This window comes from Pempheris klunzingeri, chromosome 10 (assembly GCF_042242105.1).
Source record: "Pempheris klunzingeri isolate RE-2024b chromosome 10, fPemKlu1.hap1, whole genome shotgun sequence".
Classification (NCBI taxonomy): domain Eukaryota; kingdom Metazoa; phylum Chordata; class Actinopteri; order Acropomatiformes; family Pempheridae; genus Pempheris; species Pempheris klunzingeri.
Genome location: NC_092021.1, coordinates 6,364,364 through 6,384,372, shown reverse-complemented (window position 1 = coordinate 6,384,372; position 20,009 = coordinate 6,364,364).

Here is a 20,009-nt window from a genome sequence, read left to right as displayed (position 1 = left end):
GAAGACACCTGAACGAGGAACGGGGGGAAAAGAGCGAGAGGTGTGAGGAAAAATAGAGACAATGAGGATAAGAGTCAGGTCCAAGGACATTTGTGTCAATGAGGAGTCCAGGTCCCCTGCTGGTCTGATGCGCTGATGTGAATCATCTGATATTATAATGGTTTTTAATGATTTCATGATTCACTGTCATTACTGTAATACTTTAATTGCTACCACTTCATTACTGTCAAAGGTGGCGATAACAATTACATCTGAAAAAGCAGAACAAGCAACTTTCAAGCATTAATCCATGAGAAGAATGAACGTGACAATGAAAAAGTATTCAAAAAATTTAAAAAAAACAGCGCAACCATTGTCCTTCAAAGGTACTGTCATCTGAAACACTTCTGGCTGAGATAAGTTTAGATCAGCACAGTAACTCTGTCACATGGACGCCAGGGCAAACTGCTTTATGGAGTTCAAACAAATAATTCAATGTGACACCAGTTAACGACATCAATAATGAAGGAATTGAAGAGAATTAAAATAAATATTGAATCATAGAACTGCTACTGCTCATTTTAAGTGGAAGTCATACTGATAATTAGTGTAGCTCAGTGAACGAAATGACAGACTGTCTGAGATGCGAAGGAGTCAAAGAGATACAGATGAACAGATGATCAGTAACATGGATAATCTTAGCATCATACGGGGATATTAATAACCATAAACACTGTTAAAACAAGGATGGAATGTTACAAAAACTAGTCTAAAGATGATAATATACACATATATATGTATGCATATATGCATGTATGTATCTAGAACGCCATAATGGTGTTATGACTCATCAAAATTTTTAAGTTTGATTCCTGTGTTTTTCTGTTACCTTCTGTTTTATTGTGGTGTTCAACTTCTCCCTCTTGTTTTTTTGAGTCTAGTCCGGTTAGTATCTATTTGTAAGTATTTTTTGATAGAGTCTGTTTTTTGTTGCCTCGTCCTTGTCGTATCCCGTGCAACATTAAACTGCATCCTTTTACAATCTGTTTTGCCTTGTGTCAAGCTTTTGATTCCGTCCTCCTCTGTGTGCTTCTGGTGCCTATAAGTCTGTGATGCTTTAGAGCAGGTAATATGAGTAAAAGAGAAAACCTCACGAGAAACTAAGAAACCAAGTCTCTCTTATAATTATAAAAACCTTTCTTACTCATAACTTTCCAATAGGCGCTTTTCATGGCAGACATTTAGGTGAGCTGGTATTGTATTGCACACTGACTGACATGGCTCACTGGGACGCTTACTGGAAAGGAGCCATAATGGTATTAGTAACACCTGTGATTGGCTTGGTTTGACAAGTCAAAATCTCTGCTGTGAGGAGGTTCTATTGTGTGAAATATTTTCATGATCATGTATCTCATGATTGTGTTAGATTTCAGTAGCTCTGCACCCCTACAGGTACACTGTGGGTACCCATAGTTACCAGAAAGTCAACTGGACCACTTTTGTAATACACCATGGTATCTACTGTTCACTGTATAGTTTAGCACCTTAGGAAACCCTATCTCATTCACAGGCTCACTCACACATTTATTCAGTCTATCATGTTAAGTTGTCTGCACCATTAACAGGGACATTTGTTATGCCTGTAAGTATCTCATGACTTGCTCAACACAGTTGAAAAAGCGTATGTATGCAGATGATACCAATCTGTACTCTACAGTAAAAACATAACAGGAACATGAGCAGGCTTGGACAGACAGCATGGATGGAGGCTGCATTGCTTTTAGAGTTACAGTAACAAGCTAAATCCACAAAAGAACTGAATCCATGTTTGAACTTAAATATACCAGAAACACCTCTGACAAGGTTTCAAGCAGGTCTCCTTGTTCACATACTTAGGTGAGACCTTTCACTTACAGGGGAAATTGCAGAAAGCTAAGGTCACGAAAATTGGTAGCAGTTTTGGGCACAAGAAGTAAAGCAAGTCTTTACCACCATTTAAAATGCCCATCTTAATGCTGCGCGTTGTGGACAGAATTCAAAGTACTGTCCAGAAAGTCACCAAAAGTGTTTGTGAAACTGCCCCCATACCTGACAGAACTGTTTAGATCAGCTCCACCACCAGCCTTTAATGGCTGGACAAGGTCAGTCACAAAAGGTTTTCATCCACATGTGCTGGAAATGGAAGAGCAGCCTGCAGTATTTTTATTACTTAAATCAAGACACAATCTCAGTACATTTGGCTGGCTGACATTTGACTGTGACTGTGGAATGTTACTACTGTTTGATATGTTTTTTATTATTTTGCTTTTTTTCTAACATACTGTATGTACCCAGACCCCCTGCATTTAATGCATAATTCATAATTATTAGGAAAGATGTTTACTACTTACATTTTTTTAACAATCACAAATGGGCTTTGATAACAAAGGCTTATAGAGACAGCTAACTTGAATTTTGAATGTTGAATGTTGAGATCTGGTTCTTTTATGGTCATGGTTGTAATATTCACTTACCTGACTGGAACATTACACTGTAGTTTTTAAATGAACATTACCTGGTAGTGCACCTGACACATATTTAAAGGGCTCAGTGCCACCAGTGCATTTCTGGTCTGAATTCTTGGAAAATATGTGAGCAGGGGAAGCGCGCACAGCGTGAATCTAGTCATCATTCAGCAGTTCTTGAGCAACTTGACCCCCAGCTGTGCATGTTCATGTTACCTTCAGCTACAGCTCCCCAGGCTACTTCCTGAATGATAGTGTTTACTGTCAACATGCCTGGTTGAGTGTGGCTGAGATGAATGAACTGAGCCAAATTCATAAAACCAGCTCCTCTGTCATGTGATTCCCCTGTATGATGTAGGAGACACCTTTGTGTAGCTAACCACTTTTACAGTGGCACTGAATTTTAAAAAAAAAAAGGGAAATATAACACACACACACACACACACACACACACACATTCTAAGATTAATTATGATTCTTTAATGAGAAGTTCACCAGGACACACACCACTGGAGTGTCAAATTAAACTTATAATGAACAGCTATTTCTTGTGGATTTATGAAATTCTGAACCTTGATAAGGTCAATTCTGATACACTACAGTAAATTGGCATTTTCACCTGTCAAGTCATTACACCCGAGTTCGTTCCTTCAAAGCATGTCAATGTCACAAAACCACAAAACCCCATTAGACTCCACGCTCATCGAAAGCAAAAAATATACTAGCTTTTATAATTAGCACAGAACAAAATGTATGCTGGTATTTTGTAGGGTGACCTGCTGTTAATGATACCAAATATATGCAAACAAACACACTGTCATAGGTATGCAGTACATGGCTGCCCACACAAACCAAGAGCTGCACTCCTTTCCATTAACAGGAAATCACCATGGGAGTTAGAGGTAATAGTATTGAGGCAATAATAGTTTTAACTAATGTAATCAGCATTTTTATGGTGTTTTGAGCTTCTGTGGGGTCCTGAGAATAAAATCATTTTCTTACAGAGAAAATGGTAGCTAGATTAAATTCTATAAGATGTTCTTCCCTTTTATTTAGAGTGCACTGCAAGATGAATACAGGATCATCACATAAAATGTTTGCCGAATGATACTGCTGTAAATACTCTGTATGGGTCTTGCATAGCTGCCTTATAAGGTGTCCCAAGGGAAAAGGTACCAACAGCCCTTGTCAAAAAAATAATGGGATCCTATAAATCCATTTTGTTCAGCCTTTGCACGCCATACCCACAAAGCAGCACCCAGGCCTTCAGTGACACACCAAGTTTCAGTTCAAATGTCTACATAGCGTTCAAATTCATTACACTCTGGTGCTGGCTGGAATATTGCCTTACAAATAATCAGCGTTTTGTTAAATGAAATACATAGTTATTCCAGGCCAATGGCCCTCATATGGTAAATTCAATTTGTTACATACTGAAATCCAAAATTACTTCAGCTCTGCTCACATGCACGACATCAACTGCTAAGTTGAAAGCCAAATGAAGTTGGTGATCTTTCTGAGGAAAACATTCATTAATAACCCCCCAAAAAACTATATATTCAGAAAAGTGTTCACTTGTTCAGTCACTCTACATCATTGGTTCTCTGTGCCAGTATTACAAGGGATCTGCGAGGGATTTAAAATAATAAGTGTATATATTGATTTTTGCTCTTTAAATCCTGACATCTACCAATGTAATTATTTTCCTTGTTAAACAGCAGAGTAACAACACATCATGTAATAAGAGCTTTAATAGCGCAAGGAAATGTAATTATCTGTATGTGATGAATATCTATGTGTTTTGTAATTGATTATTACATATTAAGGTGGTTATTACAAAATGCAGGAGTTGGACTTTTATTTTAGTGAAAATATAATTCAATTCAATTCAACTACGGGACAGGAACAGCATCGCTGCAGACCGCGAACGCCTGCAATGAGTGGTGAAAGCAGCTGAGAGGATTGTCTGGGCACTGTTATCCCCTCCTGTAAGACATCTACCACCTCAGAGTCCACAGGAGAGCCTGCAGCATCATCAGAGACCCCTCCCACCCCCAGCACTCTTCACTCTTCTGCCCCTGAGTTTGAGGGGCAGGACCACTACCCACCCCCACTATAACCCGCCCCCCACCACACAGACTCACCCTTTTCACACAAACACACACACAGCCCTGAAGAATGTGTAATAACAACACGCAATAACTTTTCTCCCCGTGCACTGAACAAGCCCTTGAACTCAACCCAGAGGAAGCAATCCATCGTTTTCTGGCAGGGAACTATGGCAAGGTCTCAAAATAGTAGAGAAACTTGAATACCCCCAGGGGACAGGGGCCTCCACCTGATGTTCCAAGTTCACCCTGACTACACGTGTGGGTTTACCTGGTGGTGATCAGTTGACAGCTCTGCTCCTCTCCTGCAGAGTCGATCACAGACCTTTGGCCTAAGGTGTTTTGGTACTATGTACATTTATTAACCACCCTATGCTTGAACATGATTGCATTTTATAACTATTTTCACAAATGAAGACATCCAGTTTGGTTGGTTCTTACATAATACACCATCTTATTACATTTTCATTAAAAAAAAAAAAAAAGCCCCCCTCATGCATTTTGTAATAACCACGGCAAAATGAAATAACTTATTACAAATGTTCAGGCTGTTTTTTTTTTACATAGTGAAGTGAATAGTAGTGACATTTTGTCAGTGTATTACACAATGGTGCTATATTACATAATGTGTTGCTGCAAGCCATGTTCAGACAAAGAAGTTGAACCTGGCTCAACCTGCATTGTAATATTTTGTGGCAACACACTGCATTGCTCAATTAAATGTGCTCAAGCACCATCTCCTGGTGCTAGTAATAGACTAAATCAGCTGTTTACCTGGCACAATGAAAGATGAAAAAAAAAAACTGTGGTGTTGTCTGAGAAACTTTCCAGAGTTGTAAACACCTAATCTTGTCTCATTGTATTATAAAGCTAGTACCTGAAAAAATACACCCCTTCTTTGCAACCCTGCTTTTTCTTAGTTAGTGTTAACAGCCTGGTGCTGAATCAACAGCTTGTCTACAACAGCTGAAGCAGCATGTCAGCAGCTCAACAGCAGCAGCAGTCCTCTGTCAGTGCCACAGTAATGCACAGTGCTGCTGTGCAATCAAAGGTATCTTGCCACTGCCTTACAGCCCTATATTAATCAATGTAGTTAAGTGGGGAAGAACATGGACTTAAAGCCTGAAAAGATGCTGTTGGTCACCGTAATGTGCATAAAATGTGAGCCAATTTGTGCACGGTGTAACATGTCTGTGCGGTGAGATGAGATGAGATGAGATGAGATGAGATGAGATGAGATGAGATGAGATGAGATGAGATGAGATGAGATGAGATGAGATGAGATGAGATGAGATGAGATGAGATGAGATGAGATGTTTACTGGACACATCTTGGTCTGCCTGTGCTGTAGCTTTGTCACATCTCTGCTGTGGCTCACATGTTCTCTCTCTCGTCTTCACATTACAAGCGACAATTTAAGCAACAACCCCACAGTACAGTAGTAAAAAACAGTAGTGCTTTAAAGAATGAATTAATGAGTCACCGTAATAAGACCAGTAAATGTTATTCACTGGCTTTGTGTTCCAATATATTCTCCAACACCTCTCTTGCTTTTCATATTTATTGCGATTGAAGTGATTGCATTCAGGCATAAAACTGATTTATATTCTAGCTGTTTTTTCACAGCTGATTGGAGGAGAGGATGTTGATAATCAACATTTGACCCAGAACTTGTTGACACACTGTATCATTTAATAGGGAATATGAGCTTTCTTTAGAGTTAATTGAAGAAAGGAATTTTTTTTTTTTATGTATTATTATTTCATTTCGCTGGGATGTGTGCAGGACATGTGATGAATGTCACATATGAACTTAAGACCTTGGTTGAGTACAGTCCACTGGCTGTGCTTATCTGATGTGTCCACAGCACACTGTCTTGTACCGCAAATATGGCCCATAGTTCAGTTCTTATATAAACTGGGCAGTATGAAAGAGATATGACCGTATGAGGAAATAATGTTGACTTCCAGACAGTTTGTGGCCATTAAAATATACTATTACACCCCTTGATACAGAATGAATTGCCTTTTGTGAAATCTCTTTGCCAAGTGACCGTGGATTGCAGATACTCTTCAAAGAGCCTCAACATTACATTCTTTCTTTTCAATCAGCTGCTTAATCTCAGCAGTGGCCTTTAAAATCAGGGCCTTGTCTCGGGCAGCACATAGATCATTAGAGGGTGGAATCATTGCATATTCTATCTTCACAAGTATGTGTACTCTATTTAAGTTTTCACAGTTCAACTTCAAAAGGATTGCTACAGCCATTGAAGGCCTCATAAATATTCAGCTTGATTTCAGGGTGAAGCATTGCTTAAGAGTGAATCAAGAATTTATTTGACTGTCCAAACTGGCTCTTCTGTTCTGGTTTTATAGATAAGAAGATTTTTGGTTCTCCTAATTTAGTGCTCAAAATCCAGGTACGTCCTATGATGAGCTAATTAACCAACTGGCTCGGTTTGTAGTGCCCCCCCAAAAGCTTGTCTTTGGGTACAACTTAGTGTTCTGTATTTGCGTGTGTTTTCTGTATTTGCACAGCATTTCTTTATGCTGCGTATATTGTTTTTTGTTTTTTTGTCTAAACATGACATGATGAAGAAATTGTCTACATTTGGCTGTGTCTATTTGCATGTGTTTTGTTCATTTGCATGCTTTGTCTTAAGCTGCAGTGCCTTGAGCTCTCTTGGCTAGCAGACATCAAGTATTTAAGTGCATTTATTGGAAATATACATAAATGGTGGGGACATCTGTAGTTTGCCGTAACAGCTCTTCCACCCTTATGCCAATTCATGTGATCTGCCACCTTGATTAGATTTGGTCACATTCAGGAGACTACACTTAAGATGTTCAGATGTTCAGCCGTTTATTCAAGCGAGGGTATACGGCTAACGGAATACAATGGAGAGAGGCTGCACTGCATTAGCCATACGGGTGGATATGGCCGGTAGGGAGTATCCTGAACCTGAGCTGCCAGGAGCAAACGGTGACTGCTGGTGTAATTGCTCAAATTGCCCTCCGAAGCCAACAGAAACGGAATCAGACTGCTGCAATGACCTTCAGCATTTGCAGTTTTTGTTGGATTCTGTCACAAACACCAACCCTATGACAACCTACTTGCAAAGCACCCTGGTACATGTAGGCACTCCTGGCACAGCTCCATGAGCAGGAGAACTCCTACACTGAGGAAATTAATTGCTTCAACTGACTACAACTCCCATCAAGACTGTTTGGACATCCGTCCTGAACCAGCTGAATCAGGATTCAACTATAACACTGCTTAACTTCATTTACAAGCACTTAGCAGGTAGTAAGAACCATGCCAGACTATTGTGTGTTCACATCTCATCAGCTTTTAACACAGTTTATCCTCACCTGTTGGTGCAAAGGATTGTTGGACACTCGGTGTGTTGGACTCAATTTGGACTCAAACATCAACAGATCTCAGAGAGCAAGAGTGAATGGACATTTCTATGAACTAATCTCAACAGCGACCAGCTGTCCCCCGGACTGTGCCCTCTCTCCTGTCCTGTACAATGACTGCTGCAGTGAGATGCCCATCACGTTGTGAAGTGTCAGGGACCAAACAGCAAAGGCAGGGACACAAGAGTAAATTTCCAACAAATAAGGCTTTATTTTGCCAAAACAAAAGGAAAATCAATATTACAAACTGATTAAAATACTTAAACCAGAAAAGTAACAACCAAATATTTAACTAAGGGCCCTTTAAAGAAACTGAGGTCAAACCCATAAGACAAAAGAAATCCAAAATGAACAAACCTGACCTGACGAGAGACTGGAAAAAGGGGTATATATACAGACAAGGCTAGCCAATTGACAAACGGGGGGGGGGGGGGGGGGAATCCCAATGTACAATTAACACCAAAATAAACCCAACTGCCATCTAAATACATAACACATATTACCAATATACATACATACCTAAACTAACCAAAACCCAAAGAAACACTAACTACATAATACAACATGTTAGTAGATTTCTACAACTCTGAGCACCCCTGCCCAGCACTGGGAGTTGAGACTGTCCAGTTCCTGGTTCTAGCATAAAAGGGCACCTTAACTGCCACCTCCCCCTTTTCCAAGAGCTCAGGCACATGTGAGGAAACAAAGAGAAGGTAATATTAACTCAGACTAACTTGATAACCTTATGATGAATGTTAACCAAAATGTGTGCACTCAAATTGGAAACTAATATCATAATGTAAATCAAGGAAAATAAACTCTTAAACCAAAAATGTGTTGTGATTATTTGCAAACAAACTGCATTACTGCATGGTGTTAACTGTTGAGTCCATCACATGAAGTTTGCAGATGATCGTGATAGTGAGCCTGAGACACCCTATCATAGATTATTTTTTATATAAGTTGTCAAGCAGCCTTTGTGTATTGACTTTAGACCTCGTCAAGACCACCTCAAGCCTGTCAACACTAAAATGAAAGGTGAGGCTGTAGAAATTGTTGGGTTGTACAAGTTCTTGGGCACAATAACTAATAATCAGCTGAGCTTTGATTGCAACACCACAATGCAGTTTGAAAAAGTCTGAAGTGCCTCTTTGTTCTAAGGAAGCTGCCTGAGTTCAGTGTTGACAAGTCCCTGATGTCTTTGTTTTACAAAGTACATTTTTATTATTTCTTTTATCTCGTGGTGTGCTAGTCTCAATGTTAAACTTGAAAAAACACATTAACAAAAATGATCAAGGTCTGTAGTTGTATCACAGGTGCTCAACAGAAAAGTCTGTCATGGCGTTTCAGACCTTGCCTTCCCATTTCAAATAGCCACCAGTGAAAGCCAACAGATACAAATGCTCCTTCGAACCCTCAGTCATTTCACTGCTCAACCATCCAACAAGACTTGGTAAACATGCCTTTACTGCTGCACCACCAATTGGCCCTTTGGGCAGAAATTAAGCTCTTCTTGACTTGAATTGACTTGACAAATGTTTCCTCGTCAGCTCATGTCTGTGCGACCGTCCATGCGGAGTGCATAACTGAGGCTTAAGACAGAAGCACAGTAGACCGTCTGGCAGGGAATGAATGGACATGGACTGGTTTATTACTACCAGGCTGAGGAGGAGAGCGGGAGCACATGTGCAGGTAGGCAGCTTCCTGTGTTGGCACTGGACATTGACTTTGAACATAAATCATGATGCGCAGATTCATCCAGTATATCATTGAAGTCAGATTAATCTACCATCAATGGACCTTCAGTAAGGATAGATCAAAGAATACTTTAGAGGCTTATACCATACTGAAGACGTTTTACATGTGCTCAGAAGTAATGACCTGCGAAAGGTCTTTTTTTTATTCGCAGTACTATTTGGAGTGAGGAAAAGGTGATGTGTTAGGAGATGGTAGCACCAGCAATATATTTCTTATCTTGAGGCCAACACTGATTTATTTATTTATTTTTTTAAGTTTCATTCTTTCACTTCTCATTTTTTGACAATTCTAAGGTACATTCACGGTAAAAATAACCATAACTGAAGATAAAAATGAACCCCATTCATACCAGCCTAATGTTTGGCAATGATGTTTCAAGCTACATACTATCAGACTGCCTTTAAAAACCTTTTTCAAACCTGTTCTCCTTGTGCCTTCATTTTTCTCTACGTTATTGCTAAATAAGAAGTAACATCCTTCAAACACAATATAGAGTCATGCATTGTGATCACATCAAAAGAACTAGGCTGTTTTGTTGCCCACCCTTGAAGAATAGAGCTCCATAATGTTCGCCTCCCTTTGTTCAGAGAACTTTAAACAGTACTTTAAACTTCAAATCATTTCTCCAAGCCCTGACCTAAGAGTCTACTCGACTGAGTGGTATGAACACTGAGTGATTTAATGGTGTGAGAGCTCCAAAGAGACTCATGTAAGAGATGCAACTTTTAATGGATTAATGGAACACAGCGTTTCCTGTTTTTGCGGGAATTCACATTGGTCAGAGGGAATATGGGGTTCATTTCTCTGCACTGTTTTAGCCTTTATGTGGTTTCATTCAGTCATCTTCAAACACCACATTCAGTTAGAGAAAATGAAAACAAGGCATCTAGTTGCTGTGAGATTCCTCAAAAATAGCCTCTGCATATCATTTTTAAAGGTGAAAAGTAGGTTAGTGTAGGGTAGCCTGTTTTGTTTTGTCAGTGTCCTTGAGCAAGGTACTTGCCAGGTTTCCATCCAAACATATCACACATTTTAATCAACATTTCAAGAAAATTAGCAAAAGAAAATTCAGATGAATTGCTGTCTCCATCCTCTACCCTTATATGATTATTAACAGTTGGTCTATCGAGACAAATAGTACGTCCAGTTCTCGAGCTGGACCAATTGCAACCATTGTGCCATTGTAGAAGAGGGCATAATTAAAAGAGCACCAGTCTAATATGATGAAAAAGCACATAAAACTCATGTTACTGGCTTCCTTTCCTCCTTTGTGTTTTGTGTCTGTGTTTTTCCTTGGGGCATATCTATAATACAGTTTTCTTCCCCTTGCACACTGTAAAACTGTCACAGTTCAGAAGACCCAAGCCCAGATTCACTGGACAGAGACAGGAGTTAGGTAACACAGTGACTTTACTGAAGGGTAAGGGCAGAGAAAAGTACAGTCCATTCCAGAAGTCAAAACCATAAATCCAGGCAACCAGGCAGAGGTACAATGGTGTCAGGCAGAGAGACAAGTCAGAGAATAGGCACAGGGCAGAAAGTCACAAGATCATACAAACAAACAGTCGGGATCACTGATGGGCAGTAACGTGTTACTGTAATCTTATTACTTTTTTCAAGTAACGAGTAAAGTAATGGATTACAATTGCAAAACAACAGGTAAACAGGTAAACAACAGACACGTGAAGTGAAGAACAAGAGACAACATGGAGCGCGGGAGAGAGCAGGAACATACAGCGTTTAATGGTTGGAAGTACCGGCATTACTTTGCGTTTGACTCGGTAAAAGGTTACAAAAATATTAGCATCTGCTGTACACTGTGCGTGGGAAGAAAACTTTTATCCACATCAAAAAATTCCACCTCAAATTTAACCAAGCACCTAGCCCCGGTTCCCCCCACCGATATGCCCGCTGCGGCTACCACATCCAGTTCCACCGGGCGAAACTTCGAGGGCCCCTCTCCTGCTAAACAGGTGAAAATAGACTTGAGAGCGACAGGACTTAGTGATGCTGAACTGAAGAAGCTAGTCGCTGGCTATATTGTCGAGGACATGTTGCCCATTTCCACTGGAGACTCTGAATCGTTCCGACACATTGTAGAAAAAATACTGACCCAAAGCGGCGTCAAGCTGCCGCAGAGAAAGTCATTTGCAGGATACCTTGAGAGAGAATACGCCATAATGGAAGCTAATTTGAAGGCTGCACTCAGAGATGTAGACTTTGTTTCCACCACTGCTGACGTCTGGACAGTGAATAACAAAAGTTTTATGGGTGTAACAGTTCACTGGATTAATTCCACTTTACAGCGCAACAAGGCCGCCCTAGCATGTAAGAGAATTAGAGGCAGGCACACCTTTGATGTAATTGGAGCAGAGATTGAAGAAATCCATTCATCATATGGACTGCATGGCAAAGTTGTTGCCACTGTAACGGATAATGCATCTAATTTTGCCAAAGCATTCAGAATTTGTCAGCCTTCTAATTTAGAGTCTGAATCTGAAAATGAAGAGGAAGGTGATGACCAGGAACCGACTTTTACAGATGTCATAGAAGCTCTTTCAACCACATCTGGTGATGGACAGTTTAGCCTCCCTCCACACTACAGGTGTGCATCACACACAATTAACCTGATTTCAACAAGCGATGTTGACAAACATCTAAATTCCAGTGCAGACACCAAGGCTGTATATAGGAGTAGTATTGCAAAATGCTCTGCTCTTTGGACTAAAGCAAGTCGATCAACATCAGCCTCTGAACAGGTGGAGGAAGTCAGCCGCAGGAAGCTAATGGTACCCACATCCACAAGGTGGAATTCCCTGTACGAGGCCATTTCCAGAATCATCACAATTCCAATGAATGAGCTGAATCCCCTGTGTGTAAAACTGGGAATCAAGTGCCTTAATGAAAGGGAGTACCTATTCTTACAAGAGTACTGCACCGTGATGAAGCCCCTGACAGTAGCACTGGACATCTTACAAGGGGATGAGTGCACCTATGGGGCTTTACTACCAACACTCACAAGCCTGATGTCAAAGACACTTGCCCTGAAAGATGACCTCTCTAGAATGACAGCCAGCCTTCCAGATGTCATTGTAAAGGTAAGATTATTATTTGATAATTGATTTGGGTGGATTTGTTGAATTTATTATACCATTCATGGTGGGCAGATGTTACATTTTGTTTGTTTTAAGAAGTGAGTAGAATTTTTAAAATGATGGAATATAATAAAAGATCAATTATTCATCCCCTGTTCAATATCAGGGATACTGATCATAATTGATCATGAAAATTAATCTTAACATCAACAGAAGATTGAAATAGAAGTCAAAACAGCCTCAACCAAAATTAAATCTCATACAGTATTGATAGCACATGAGATGGTTTAGGTCAGTAAAGCCCACAAAATAATTAAAATAGCCAATTATGTAGTGAAATAAATATAGTCTTAGTTATATCATATTGTATTTTACAGGCCATCAAGATTCGTTTTGATGCTGTACTGGATAGCCAAGAAGGACTTCTTGCAGCAGCCACTTGTCCCAAGTTCAAACTTCGATGGCTGAGAGATGAGCGTAGGAGAGAGCATGTGAAGGAGCTTCTGACAACAGAGTGTCGTAAAGCTGCTCCTGTAGCTGACAATGCTAATGTGTCCCAACTGGCAGCCTGCCCAGCTGAAATGGACTTTTTTTGATTTTGAGAACCAGTCCACAGAAAGCTTCTCAGCAGAAAAAGAAGTAACTGACTATTTAAGGTCAGGGTATGAGCTTGAGATTCTGAATCAGTTCCCAAACCTCAAAAAGATGTACATGAAATACAGCACTCCACCTCCATCCAGTGCACCAGTGGAACGGCTGTTCAGTTTAGGTGGATTGGTGGTTTGAGAAGCTTCTGCTGATGCGATATAACCACTGTTTCACTCCAAAAGAAAACATAGGGCCTTGTCAGGGTAGCCATAAAATGAGACTGGACTAACAGCCCAACTGTGGCATGTGGCAGCATTTTCTGTTTTGGTAAACTCATTATTACTCTTCTCTGCACTTTACCAACTCTTAAAAGATGTAAATGTTAATCATTTGGAATACAGTCAGGAGAGACTTTGCTTTTATTTATTTTATTGCTATATATTTTTTTTACACTTATTCGAGTGTACACACAAAAAAGATTTTTATTTTATATGCTGGAATATGCAGAAATATAGCTTAACAGAAAAAAACACTTGCTTTATTTTATTAAAATATATTATTTTATTAATGAGAGACTGTTGCATTTCATTTAATTTTTGGTTGATGCAATGTGCATACGTTTATGTGCATAAAGTTAAAAGACTGAAACTAATAAAACAAGTTTTAAAAAAGATAGTTTCATTTGATTCAATTTTATATAATGGAATATGCAGAAAGAATAGAATTAGGCTGAAAGGTCTATCGCTTTATAGTGTATTCAGGTTGTGCATCATGTTTTTGAAAAGTAACTAAGTAAAGTAATTCAAGTACCTAATTACTTTTAAAAGTAAGTAATCAGTAAAGTAACTGGATTACTTTCTTGGAGAAGTAATCAGTAATCAGTAACTTATTACTATTTCCAAGTAACTTGACCAACACTGGTCGGGATACAAAGCAGGCAAAGCATTATCATCTAAACAAACTGACTGTACTCCGGCTTCCTCCCACAGTCCAAAGATAGTCAGGTTAATTGGTGACTCTAAATTACCCGTAGGTGTGAGTGTGAGCATGAGTCTGTCTGTCTGTCTCTATGTGTTGGCCCTGTGATTGACTGGTGACCAGTCCAGGGTGTGTCCCGCCTCTCGCCCAATGACGGCTGGGATTGGTTCCAACCCCCTGGCAACCCTTAAAGGTGAGCGGTATAGACAATAGATGGCTGGATGGACCTCAGCCAAGCATAAAAACATTTGCTATATTTCAAGATTTTTTTATGTGCGTGCATGTGTGTGTGTATTGGGCACTTTGGACAAAAGCACTGTATAAAATTCAGCCATTTTAATTATAGAACTAAACTATTAAGTTTATTAATATTTTTTGTGCACATTTATGCCTGTGAGCTGAATGACCTCTCGTGGCTGCAGTGATTCACAAGTTTTGAAAAAAACGATTTTATTGACTGTGTTCACTCCTCACTCCTCTTCACCGGCTGGTCAGAGCCAGAAGCCATCAGAACCTGCTTCAGTTTGACATCACAGAGCAAAAGGCATTCGGCCAGGCTAAAAACAAGTCTTAGCTGGTCGAAACAAGCCACATTTTGGCTTTTGTCGTGACTCAGAAATTGACATTCATAGAAACTTTTGGTCTCATTTTGAACCGGAACATCTGCAGATTAATTCCATACCTGATATGCTATCATCCATTAAACTCACACACGACACAACAAGAATAAATCCCTGTTTCTGTTATCTGTTATCTTGACTGTAAGTTTTTTTCAACTTTATTGAAACAGTTACAGTACTCGGTGTATACAGCTTAGGTCTATAATTACAGACACAATAGCACAGCCAAAGGTTTTAATAAAAAAGATTCAAACGAAAAAAGATTAAATATCTTGTAAAGCTTACAGTGGTTATAGGTCTAGGTTAGATGATGGATAGTGTTTGCACAGATCGCCTGGTGGATATCTGTATTCTACTGAGTGCAGTTTTTTTTAGTTTGGTTTGGGAATATACACAATGAGACTTGTGCATATTATAAGTATATGTATTCTGTGCTCTCTGTTTCACTTCTTCCAGCTCCTGGGAATCCCTCGCTCTTATGTATTGCTACTGGCTTCATGTGTGTATAAAAACGCGTGCATGAAATTCTATGTACATTTTTGTGTTTGAAATGTTCCATGAGTACTGTATGTTTTGCTGCAGCTGGTCTGTGTGTCACTGTGGAGAATTTCAGTGTGACTGTGAAAGTATGATTCATTTTCAAAGTATGTTAATGCTATGAGATATTATATTATTCTCTATTTAACTTACTCTCAAGATAATGATGGACAATATCTACACCATGTCATTAATACTTGTTTTAATAAATAATACTCCCAGACGTTTATACACAGCACAGAATTAAATACAGAATTTAAACTGCTTCTGTACACTTGTCGAATGTCATCTGTAAATGCAGAACAGCGAACATATCTGGCAGGTCATGCACATCTGGTACCTTCACCTTTTCTCATGCAACAGCAGGTAACAGCCCTGCTGCTCTTGGGACAGACTTCATTTCAAACATCGTTGATGAAATTCCCAGCCTACGAGTGCTGCTATATACGTATCTTGAATGTTAAAGTTTCTATCTAAGTCTCATAGAGACCGTTTTTAGGCAACACATGCCGAGTCTAAAACTTAATTTTAGTTACAATGTTGAATCTGCAAGTGCACATACATACAATGAATCAGTAATATACCAACATTTTTGTGTAATCCCACATGCTGTAATCATAGATTGTACGTCCTGTCGCATCACTTTCTCTCCCATTGGCTCTCCTGTAATAAATTATGGTTTTATTGCTTCCATGATCTTTCTATTGCTCCCATTTGATTTTCCTGCAAGTTACCAAATGCCAGCATAATACTGAGAAATGAGGAAAAGCTTCATTTTCACAGCAATAACCATTTGACACAGGCAATAATGGCCTAACTGCAAGCTTGCCATATTTGCATATGTATTTTTATTGACTGCTGCTTTCTTTATTTGCATCATTTTTCAATTCTACAGGAACATTAAACCAATTCCTTGCTATTAAGCAATTTTGCATACCTGTTTTTTTATTGTTGTTAGCGTTGCCTTCCTTTCCCTCTTCTAGGAGCATATTTATAATACAGTTTTCTTCCCCTTGAAAATGAGATAAACAGCTTGCATGGATAAGATGAGATTTTTTACTACTGGTTTTCTACAACTGTTGTTTAAGGCTATGTGTAATTTATGAATGTTTAAAAGCTACATTATTATTTTCACATATTGTTTTCTTGATGAGTAAGTGTTATATTTTGTGGAAAGCACAAGAAAACACATAAAAACACATTAGATGTATTATTACGTCTGCATTGCTCTTACCCTCACAGGATCTACGTGTGGGCATGCACATAAATGCCGGTCACATTAAATTAACTGTAAAGCAAACAGGATGCTGTGAGGCCAAGTAAACACTGCAGCCTGCCACGACCTGCTGGGGTTTAGAGGGAACACTCAGGATGATCAGAAGCTGGTCCTACTGAACATGAACCAAATCCCCACTGGAAACCTGCAGGACATTTTTTGCTCTGTGTTTTTCTCTGACAAATCAGTGCCAGACTCCTGTTTACGTCTGTAAGCAACGTTGGCAACCAAACATGGAATGACAACAGAGCACCATTGTGGGTGTGTGGATCTGCACTGTAGATTTAAGTTCAGCCAGATTCTGGCGATCCAACTGATCCCCTTACCAACACCTAGTTTATTCATACCAGTGTGTTGGATCTGTGTCACGCCTAATCTGAAAATGCTTGTCAGATTTTGAGTTTGTGTTATTTATGTACCCACTTTAAAAAGGAAATAAAAAGCTGCTGAGTGAGAACCACAGGGTGGAATCCTGACTTTCAAATCAATGAACCATTACTGTTGGAAATTTGTTGGGTAGTATGTCCTTACATATTCCTACACTAACATGAAATTATTTAAAAACGGTCTTTCTTTAACTCAGTATTTGAGAGGAGAAAATTACATTCCAGAGTCAGGTCAAAGCCACCAGCTCGGAGGCTTTCTCTGATAAAAAAAAAAAAAAAAAGTCCCAAGTATGGAAATGTGGGTAAAATCTGATTACCTCTGAGTGTTTTTGTGTCTCCTCCAGCCTATCTTGAGACCTATCTTATTTCTCCTGTCTCTGAATAAACAGCCCATATCTCTGGCAAGAAGCCACAATTGATTTCCTCTTCTTCCTCAAACCGCTTGTGCCTTACTGCTCTGCCCCTTGTGACGGCATTCAATCCAGCCCTCAGCCCATAACGGTTCATTCACATTTAGCTGACAGACCATCTGATGAAAATGGGAGTGAGATGAAGAAGCTGTTTTTGTGTTAAAACTACTAAATGATCAGCAGCTTTTGCAAGATTCCTGAGGTCACTGAGGAGCAATGACTGAAACTACAGCTGAGGGGAAATAAAATCTCCACTTCTTGTTATTGGAAAACACAATCAGATCTATACTGTTCATGCAATTATTAAATAGATTTTTGTGGGTTTTTTTGTTTTACTAAGGCAGTGCAACTGTATGCTTCCAGTCAAAGTATGTGTTAAAATGTGTTTTTTCTTCTCTGGTGTCTCAACACAAATCACTAATTTTCGTGAGATTTACCCAGTGCATTACCAAGCTCGCAAAGTCTAATACGGTAATATTGGACAAGTGGAACGGACAGGTTTAAAAAGGTTTCAATCACCATGGCAGCATTATAGGTTACATGCCGGGGCAGGATTATATTTTTCTAATCCAGTCAAGAAAAGAAGTATAATCACGCCTTTGCCATCATCAAGAATTTATAATGACCTTCTGATGGACAAGTGGCAGCACTTTTCAAGATACAATTTGCAAACTCTTTTGCAGAATTTTTACATCTCATTTTCTATCTTATCAAAATTAGGAGTCAATTTTAAGTGGAATTAACTGATTTTTTAGCCACTTGAGGGCAGTGGAGCTTTTGCTGACTGTTCACTATGAAGTTTACTGGCTGTAAAACCAAAACAGTGAACTAAAAGACTCTAAAACACTCTGGACAGCTGAGGGAAACTGCATGCTCTAATAATAATAATAATAATTATTAAAATAACAATTATATTTATTGTTAGAATAGAATAGAATAGTTCCTTTATTAATCCTTCACAGGAAATTGCTCTGTTACGGCAGCAATACGGACAGACACCCCACAGACATCAAACAGCCACCACAAGACAACCAACGCTTAAGTCACAAAAACAATAGTAAGAAAGGAAAAAATATATATGAAAATATAAAATATGTACAATCTAAAATAGAATAATATAACATAAGACTAGTATACAATATAAAAAAAATAGAAAGAAATATCTGGCAAATACCAGATTTCAAGTACGACTACGATGTGCAAAAACTGGCTAGGGGAGAAGAGAGGAGGAGGAAAGATATATTGTCTGTCATTACAAGAGATATCTTTCACATTAGTAGTATAAATAAGTACATAAGCACCAGAACAGACAGCCGGACAAAGTCACCATCAGGCAGTCTACAATCACCTGCTGCAGCTATTTAAACAGGCTCAGTTTGCCTGCTCACCATAATGGGACAGTTTCTTTCAAGCCATGTTTGAATGAAGTGTGCACTGTTGCTCATTACGATGTTGCTACAAGTAACAGGTTTGATGATTATGATTATCATTATGAGTTGTATTGTTATTATATTATAGTGTTACTTGTTGTTATTTCTGCTAATATTGTAGTGGCACTGTTGTGTAGTGACACCAGGACAGGCATTTTTTAATTACATATTACCTGAAGTCCTGATCTACTAATTAAGAAAGCAGTAACAAATAGTTAGTAGTTTACATAATTTTTAATTCAGTTAGTATTTTCTTTCATTGTTGATTTGTTTCTATTCTTAAACCTGTTGTTTGTTTTTATGTTGCATTAGAAAAATCTAATTTCCGCTGAAAGGATTTGTTTTATGCTCTTTTTTTAATAAAGATGATAATAAAGTCATTCATTTTCATTCAGGGATAAGAAAATGATCTGGGGCCTTAAGGCCATGGCCAGAGGTGGTTTGAGTTTGGGGGCCCTAGTCTAGGATGTCTCTTATCAATCAATCAATCAATCAATCAATCTTTATTTATACAGCACCAATTTATTACAGCGTTATCTCAAGACGCTTTACCAAACTCTTTAATAAGAGAGAGACCCAACGATTCAGGAATTCAAAATTAAGGATTCAAGAATCCCCACATGAGCAGCATCAGATATTATATTGAGCAACAGTGGCAGGAAGAACTCCCTTTTAACGGGAAGAAACCTGGAACAGACCCAGGCTTTCTGTCAGGGTCCATGTTGGGTGGAGGTTAGACAGAGAGAGAGAGAGAGAGAGACCAAGAGAGAGAGAGACAGACAGAGAGAGAGAGACTAACAGCAACCAACATACTAACAGCAACTATAGCAGTAACAATAGGAGTGTGACTAATAAATTAGCAATATGGTAATGTTGAAAAACATGATGAGTGGCTGACGATCCGCAGCAGTGATTCATGAA